Source organism: Perca fluviatilis, chromosome 12 (genome assembly GCF_010015445.1).
Source record: "Perca fluviatilis chromosome 12, GENO_Pfluv_1.0, whole genome shotgun sequence".
Classification (NCBI taxonomy): domain Eukaryota; kingdom Metazoa; phylum Chordata; class Actinopteri; order Perciformes; family Percidae; genus Perca; species Perca fluviatilis.
The window spans coordinates 7,751,346-7,760,476 of NC_053123.1; the positions used below are offsets into that span (position 1 = coordinate 7,751,346).

At 39.7% G+C, this 9,131-nt stretch overlaps 1 long non-coding RNA gene across 1 annotated transcript in view; it reads left to right on the forward strand.

The window, feature by feature from the left end:
• LOC120569329 overlaps window positions 1-6,941 on the forward strand; it is a 51,793-nt gene extending 44,852 nt beyond the window's left edge. Inside the window, exon 3 of the long non-coding RNA XR_005640864.1 lies at window positions 6,259-6,941. This is a non-coding gene — a long non-coding RNA (uncharacterized LOC120569329). The remainder of the gene's footprint in view (window positions 1-6,258) is intronic.
• The last annotated feature ends 2,190 nt before the right edge of the window (window positions 6,942-9,131 follow it).

A 9,131-nucleotide genomic window follows, 5' to 3' on the forward strand; every position in this document is an offset into this window, starting at 1 on the left:
GGTGTTATGGCAAGCCATCTCGGCTGCATGCTCGGCTTCTTTCAACCCCCAGCAGCCTTTCATCTCGCCTGGAAAAGTGTGCGCTCCCATGTTTATCCCTGATCCAAGGAGTATGAAGAATCAGGGTACAGCACAGGGGTATAAGGGGGAGGAGGATGCACAGCGTCAGACAAAGAGTTGGGTAGATCTGAAGGCAGTCTTTAACTGACAAAGGCCCCAGCTTACCGCATATCTGTGACATTAAGGATTAGCGGCTGAGAGACAGTGCTCTGCCTGCTCTGGTTAATCTCTCCCCTCCCAACATCCCTCACTCAGCCTCATTCAACTCATCTCACACTCTCTCGCCAGACGCTTCCTCTGCCCCAACTTTAATTAGTTTTAGCGCGGATTGAAGGAAAAGTTGGTGCTTTCTTCAGGTGATAAAACAGTAACTGCCACTGAGCTTAGTCAGGGTTAACAGAGTTGAGGTCAAGTGTGGACTCCTGGGAGTTTAGATCCGACTGCAGAGGAAAGGTCTGAGGAGGGAAACCAGAGGCCAAGAAAAACGCTGATGAAGAGAGACTGAAATTGGCTGCCTTTCATGTACAGTACAGGCCAAAGGTTTGGACACACCTTCTCATTCAATGCGTTTCTTTATTTTCATGACTATTTACATTGTAGATTCTCACTGAAGGCATCACAACTATGAATGAACACATATGGAATCATGTACTTAACAAAAAAGTGTGAAATAACTGAAAACATGTCTTATATTTTAGATTCCTCAAAGTAGCCACCCTTTGCTTTTTTTGATAACTCTGTAAACCCTTGGGGTTCTCTCAATGAGCTTCATGAGGTAGTCACCTGCAATGGTTTTCACTTCACAGGTGTGCTTTGTCAGGGTTAATTAGTGGAATTTTTTCCCTTATTAATAAAAAACTTTGAGGAATCTAAAATATAAGACATGTTTTCAGTTATTTCTGAACAGTACATAATTCCATATGTGTTCATTCATAGTTTTGATGCCTTCAGTGAGAATCTACAATGTAAATAGTCATGAAAATAAAGAAAACACATTTGAATGAGAAGGTGTGTCCAAACTTTTGGCCTGTACTGTATGCCTGTATCATTCTGTTGATATGGGACATTGACAAAAAGGCGCCTAGCACATTTCTATCAAAGCAACGTATTCTCACGAACAGGTTCGTACGATATCGTACAAACATTTTTGCACACCAATACGTACAGTGGTGGTTACTCAAGTACTGTACTTAAGTACAAATTTGAGGTACTTTACTTGAGTCGTTAATTTCCATGCCACTTTCTAATTCTACTCCGCTACATTTCAAAGATAAATATTGTACTTGTTACTCCACTTCATTAATCTTTAGTTACTTTATAAATTAAGATTTTGTAGTTTTTAAAATGATATGTTTTATTATTAATTTAACTACCCAACAATATATAGACCTACAAGTCCTGCTGAAATGATTGGCCGATTAAATTAAAAAAAGAGTTGATTGACAGAACTGTTTGGATCATTTCCAGTTTCTAAAATGTGAGGATTTTTCTGCAATGAGTACTTTGTCTAAGTACATTGTCCTGATATACTTGCATACTTTTACTTAAGTAACATTTTCAATGCAGGACTTTTACTTGTTACAGAGTATTTTTACAATGTGGTATTAGTACTTTTACTTCAGTAAAGGATCTGAATACTTCTTCCACCACTGGAATACATTATGATATCTTACCAAATAAGGCAAGCACTGGCTGGTCATGTGACGCCGGCTACAGAGCTCTGTGAGATGTCGCTGAATCAGCATCACTTAGTAGTTGAGTTGAGTTTCCCCAAGAATAGGTTACTGGTTGGCGGCTACAGAGCTCCGTGAGATGTCGCCGGATCAGCGGCAGTTGCTAGTTGAGTTTACCAGATAGGAGGTGACTTTGAGCCGGGTACTAGGCACTGCAAGATACCAGTCAAGAAGTGGGTGTCATGCAGCGATGACCGTTCAATTTAGGTACCAAAACGACTAGTTACATTTAGGAAAAAGATTGTGGTTTGGATTAAAACGCTCCCATTGAACACGCATTTCCTGGGTGTAGTCTTTGGTGTCCCCCAGGAAGCTAACTCCGCTCTGCGGCTTGAAAGTGCTGTGTTTTATGACCCACCCATCCACCCCGACCTCCTCCCTACGCGGTCCACGGTGTTTTTATGCAGCGGCAGTCACTGTAGTGCTTTCAGCAATGCTTATGAATTACAGTGCCTTATCGTGTGTTACATTTGAACTCGGAAGTCGGATTCCGGGGTCAAAGTTCGAAACACGGTCCTGTCCAACGTCTATCTGTGGACATGTTTTTACACTTTCAACTCAGGTGTGACGTCATTCCCAGCTTTGGCTTCCGAGTTCCAAGGTAAATGGAACGCACTAATACTTGACGTAGCTTTTTGTACGAATGGTTCATTAGAATAGATTAATCAAACATAATCACAGGAGAAGAGTATTTCTTACCACTTAAATAAGGTTTGGTGGTTTTGCTGGTAAACTACACATTTTAAAATGTAACTTACGGTTTTAAACATCAAAGTACATGTGTTTTTATACTCAAAAAATATGTCCAACTTATTGTTTCACTTTTGAAGGATCTGCTCAACGAGATGAGCAATGTTTTTTTATAAAATAGCCATCTGGACATAGCTCCCTATTCATTAATTATGCAAACGAGTGCTAATCAGAAATAATGGGCTTCTTAATTACAGTGCCAACAACGAAGCTAGAACAGGTGACCAGAAGCGGCTTGGCACCTGGACGTTCCACCGCATGCAGTTTGCACCAACATACCACAAATTGACATAATGAGGTTGACAAACTGTCAGCGATTAATGAATGGCACTGAAAATCAAGTTAATTGTCTCACGTGTCCTCAGGGTGCTGCATTTCATCTTTTCAAGGTGTCACTCTCTTAGTAAAAACTGGCATTATCAAGTGCATCTCATTTAAATGGTACCTCGTGCAGTGCAGCCATCACACCTTTTTTTGTATTTTTATTAGCAGCAGTGTTGTTGGTTACTGCCGAGTAGCATTATTTAACAACCGTTTAGCTAATGCTGCAATTACTAATCACATGTACCTGTTGTGGCTTTTTTTCCTAACTTTAATTAATACAAGCACACATGGTTGGAGCTCACCATGCTTTCTATTCACAGATAATTGCACATTGTTTGTACAATAGTTAATTAGTACCCAGTCCACTGGTAACAATCAAATCAACCCACCTACAACAACTATCGATACAATTTCCTGTGCATGACTTTACATAAGTATTAGATAACCCCACATGCACTTATAGGCATACATACTAATATAAATATGTAGTGCTAATATGAACATATGCAGCACATCTGTAAAAAAAAACATTTTACTGTATCACCAGCCGAACATGATTATTATTTTTGTTATGATTACTTATCATTTTCTTTCTTTCTTATCACTTGTCACTTTATTCGATTGTTCCTTAATTTTGTCCATTTTTTTAATACACTTTTTTTTTCTCTTCATGTTATGAATTGCTGAATAGTTGTAGGGAACCCAACATGATACCCCCCTGAGGGTTGTCCTTTTTTATTTAATGTCTCTTAATTGTATCACAGTTATATTTTTAACATGTGCTAAATAAAGCTAATCAAATCTATTATACATGTATACAGGTACTTCGGGGAAAAGAAATCAGTAAAAGTAATGGGATGCATTAGGCCAGAAAGGTATTACGATTTGACAAAGTACTGTAATGTTTCAGTATTAAGCTCCGTGACCAGCTTCATTGAGCAATGGAATAGTTGTGAAGTTGTGAAGAAAATGGAGTGGAAGCACTACTGGGTCTTTGTGGTGATCACATACAGTCCATATTTGTATTTTCAATTCAGCCTTGTGATATATTCTCCATTTCAACATTTGTTCTGTTTTCTTCACAAAGGACATGCTACACACACACACACACACACACACACACACACACAAATTACTGTAACAAATGCCACCTCAGATACGGCAATTAATCAAGACGTATATTTTAATTTGTGGCCCTCAGCATGGGTGGGAAAGTTTTTGTGTGTGTGTGTGTGTGTGTGTGTGTGTGTGTGTGTGTGTGTGTGTGTGTGTGTGTGTGTGTGTGTGTGTGTGTGTGTGTGTGTGTGTGTGTGTGTGTGTGTGTGTGTGTGTGTGTGTTATTGGTGCAAATACACAAGTGGCCACTCTGGTAGTTTCACTCTGGAGACCTGGGCAGCCAAGTGCTACTGTCTCTTGGAGTGGATGAGGTAATCCTTCAAATGCTGGCTGAAGACAAACCTAGGTGGATTTGAATTCACAGCAGACCTTAAATGAAGTTCATGCAAAGCTTAAAAGGGCAGCGTTTTCACAAGAAGGGATATGGACAAGTTGGTAAACTGTATAAAAACAGATTACATTTTCAGCACAGTCTGATAAAATACGTTAAGACTTATTGTAGAAGCAATTACTCTTTTTTCTCTTGGTTTATAATACTTTCAATGCATGATACAAAGTGGCCTCTTCATAGCCTCTATTTATTTATACATTTTTCATAGTGATTTCTCACTTTGTTTTCAACCTCAGAGAAATCCGTAAAACTGTTTTGTTTCATGCACTTCCACATTGGCTCAACCCAAAGGTTGCCACTTGGTTTCCTAGCAATCGATTCACACATTGCTAAAGTCTTTGCTAGTTAGGACATTCCTTTAGTTTTAATGGTAAAAAACGGATTTGGTAATAGCAAGTCTAAAATAGGTAGTAGTCACTAAGAACTTATGAAGGACTTGACACACAAACTGGGTGATGGACCCACCCAATCCAGAAGCTGAGTGAATGCACTCAGTTACTGACCATTACTAGTCAGCTGAAAAATGGACTCCTAAATCAGTACAGCAATGCCAGGTGTTGGCAGGTACGAGTCTATTTGGGCTGCTGCATTAGCATTGTTCAGGAGCGCTGTAAATGAGCATAAGGTAGAAGGAATCTGAGGCACTCTTGAGGCTAATGTTTAAAAACCCTTAATATCTATCTATCTTAATATAAGTCATGAAAACATGCCTACGCATGTATTAGCCATTAAGGCCATCATCAGGGCAAGTACAAAATGGTTGCCTTTGGTCTCTGTGATCACATGGTCAATATTTTAGGCCTTTTATTACATAGGATAGCTAAAGACAGGAAAGGGGGTAGAGAGAAGGGGGATGACATGCAGCAAAGGCCCACAGGTTGGACTCAAACCAGGGCCACTGCGACAATGACCAAGCCCCAGCACATGGGGCGCACAATTAACCAGGTGAGCCACCAGGGCACCACATGAATATGAACATTACCCTATCGAGTGCCTCAGATTAACTTCAACCTTTTTCAACTAGTAAGATTCCCAAACTGAGGTACACTTTCTACACACCTGAGCCGCACTCCATGCAGACTCCACTGTGACTGAGCTTAAGGTAGACTTAAGACAGGTTGTAGAAGGGCAAATTGTTGGATTGATTGATGATCCTTTTTAGTTGTTCAAACAGAAGTGTCTGGGGCTATTCCAGTACCAGACCTCTTTTAACTAAAACACGGCTGATTACTACTAAGGGAGCATTAGCGATAGTATAATTATTTTTACACTGTCTTAGCTACAGCATGACGCACGTGACCAGAATGAAATTATGGATACACATGGTGCAGAACAGTATCAAGTTGTTTTCCTTCCTGCAAATGCTTCCCACGTCTTTGACAAACAAGAAAAAAAAATGTGAGAAACAAATTCAAAACACAGAGATATCCTTTCTTTTTGACAACAAATATGTATTTATTTTATGATGCATGTATCAAAGAGATCACCTTTCACATACCTGGGAATGTTTAATTTGAGAGAGTCTAGCTTGTGAGCATCGAAGCTAATATCTGGATCGGTTCTTTTTGCATTCAGGGACAAAGCCATCCTATCAATCTGTGTCCCACTGCCAGTGCAGAGCTAATTAAGTGTCACTTTGAATATCGCAGCGTGCTATCTGCTTTGAAGAAAACTCCTAGACAAGGAGGGAGTGCAGAATGGGGTGCCATTGTACTCCGGCATCATCCACATCATCAATCTTGATTTTCGAGTTTAAGGGGAGGCGAAGGGAGACATTGACAATGATTTCTAGACTGTGTTTTTTCACCTGTGTGTCCTCAGGGATGAGCCCCCCTTTATGGTAAATAATCTTAGTGTTTAATCTATTCCAATTTGTGTTTGCAGGATATCTACGGAGACCAGCAATGAACAAGATTGCAATAAAAGATCACAACCTCCGAGATTAGGCTAAATCATGAGTCATGTCACGTCTCTTGATCTCAATAGGCTACTCTTACTGCCTGTCTACTTTCATTTAGACTACATTAGCATGTTAGTTTCTCTCCGTGAATACATTAAAATCCACACACTGCTCTTACATCATGGTTGATTTTTCATCCAGATTTAGCATATCTATCTCCTGATCACAAATATCCCTGCAAGAATGAATTATGTACCAGAGGACTTAAACCCATGAAAGAAACATGACAACAAAATAAGGCAATGGCCTAGAATAAATGGGGTTGCAGAACCTAAAATATTTTTTTCTTTATTTTTATTATTAGCAGATTTAAATTGTTAACTAATAATCATGTAACGGTTGACAGAGGCACATTTAAATGCACTGTAGTCTACTAACGTGTAGCTGTATAAATACATGATGTATGCAAATAATGTCATGAAAAAAATAAGAATTTACAAATGTTTTGTTTCATGATTAACGAATGAATGTGTTTTGCAGTCCATACCAGTAATTCAAACTTAAATCTGTCTATGTATCTCTCACACTATCTTTCACTTAGACTTCACAAAATATACACTGTGAATCAGTGGTGGAAGAAGTATTCAGTGCAAAACTGTAAAAATACTCTGTTACAAGTAAAGGTCCTACATTGAAAATGTTACTTAAAGGTCACTATGAGTTCCTGCATGGTTTCAGCGCAATTTCATTTTTGTCTCAAATCATAGGCATCTCTCCTTGATCCGCTAGCTGCCTGCCCCCTGAATACACTGTCAAAAAGCCCAGTCTTGGGAGACAACACAGGGGTCGTAAACGTCAAACAAACACTAGGGGCACAGGCTGTGTACCGAAATACAACACCACGTTCCAGCCAATCACCGACAAGATGGTTGGGGGAGAGGGTGGGCGTTAATGACAGTTATGGCATTTTTCCATTACATGGTACCTTCTCGACTCGCCTCGACTTTTTTTTTAGTACCACCTCCATCGAGGTTCCAAGCGAGCTGAGGCGATACCAAAAGGTGACGTGAAAACCTGCAGACTACTGATTGGTCAGAGAGAATCGTCACTAATCACTGCGTCATCATTGCTAGCGACAGACGTCAAAACCGCCATTTTGAAATAGTTCAGCCAGCGGTGTTTTTTTGCTACCTCCAGCTTCTTTTGAAACAAAATTTGTCTTCTGGCTGTGGCAACAACCACATGCCAAGAGTCAAAAACAACACACCTTCGACATTCTGTGTGTGTGGCCACGCTCTCCTCAGGCATGAGGCGGTACTAAATCTGCAATGGAAAAAGGAGGACGGGGCACCGCGGTCGAGCCGAGTAGAGTCGAGCAGGTACCATGTAATGGAAAAAATCCATTAGTCAGTTAGTCATGAAAGTTACGGAAACATGGGGGGAGGGGTGAGCTTGCTCTGTTTTGTTTGAAATTTACTTGGAACATCAACAGAAGTGACGTCATGCAGGAACTCATAGTGCACCTTTTAGTAAAAGTATGTAAGTATCATCAGGAAAATGTACTTTATGTATTAAAAGTACTCACTGCAGAAAAATCCTCACATTTTAGCAACTGTAAACGATCCAAATAGTTATGTCAGTTAAATACGTGTTTAATCATTTTAGCTGTACTTGAAGGCCTATATATTTTTATTTATAATAAAAAACATTGTATTTTATACTACCTGTGTTTTGTGTGCAAAAATCTTAATCCGTAAAGTAACTAGTAGCTAAAGCTGTCAGATTAATGTAGTGGAATAAAAAGTACAATATTTCTCTCTGAAATGTAGCGGAGTAGAAGTAGAAAGTGGCATGAAAAGAAAAGTAAAGTACAAGTACCTCAAATTTGTACTTGTGCTTGAGTAAATGTATTTAGTTACATTCCACCACTGCTGTGAATCGTGCAACACAGCTAATAAGCTATGCTAGCTCCCTCTGGTTCACACTCTGCAGCTCTGAGTCCCTTTTAAAGATCTGCACTGTCAAGAAGGCTTACTATTGGTCAATGGGGAGGTTTCCCACTACCTTGCCTAACTATTACTCAACTGTGGAGCTTACTGCACGGTGGCTCAAAGTCAATATAGGACAAGATAAATTAAATCCACACTTCACAAATGTTAACTTCCCCATGACCACAGGTAAATACGTGAAGACATATGTATGTATATACTTTACATGAGAGTATAGAAGGGTGACTTTTGACATTATGCAAATCAAAGCCTTATCTCTTAAGCCATCGATCACAGGAATTAGTAACCTTCATCAGACACACACACACACACACACACACACACACACACACACACACACACACACACACGATAACATCTGATTAGCTTAAGAGGGCCTCCTACTTTGCCTGTAATTAATTCAACAGCACTTGGAGGGGAAGTAGTCCCGTTAAAGCCGAATCTTCTGCACCATTTAACCGGATAATGGCAGATTTTTATGATGTTTTTATTAAAGGGCGACCTTGGCTTTCAAGGTGTTGGCAGCTGCTGTAGTGAGCTGAGACAGGGAGTGACCAAATAACGTGAGGTGTCAACTTCTTTTTGATGGAGCCAATGATTCAGAAAATTCCTTGTCACTTCACTTCGTTAAGTCTACGTCACGCAAAGAATAATACCACAAACAAATTACAGAATAGTACCCCTGGGTCCTACTCTGCCTCACATAATATAGAGCAGCATGAATAACTGAGACTTTTTGCAGGGTTCAAGCTTTGAATCATTCAAATGAGGACAAGGGTGCACACATTTAGAAAGTGCTGTTAGCAAATGGACTGTATTTATAAAACGCTATTCTAGTCTTAACGACA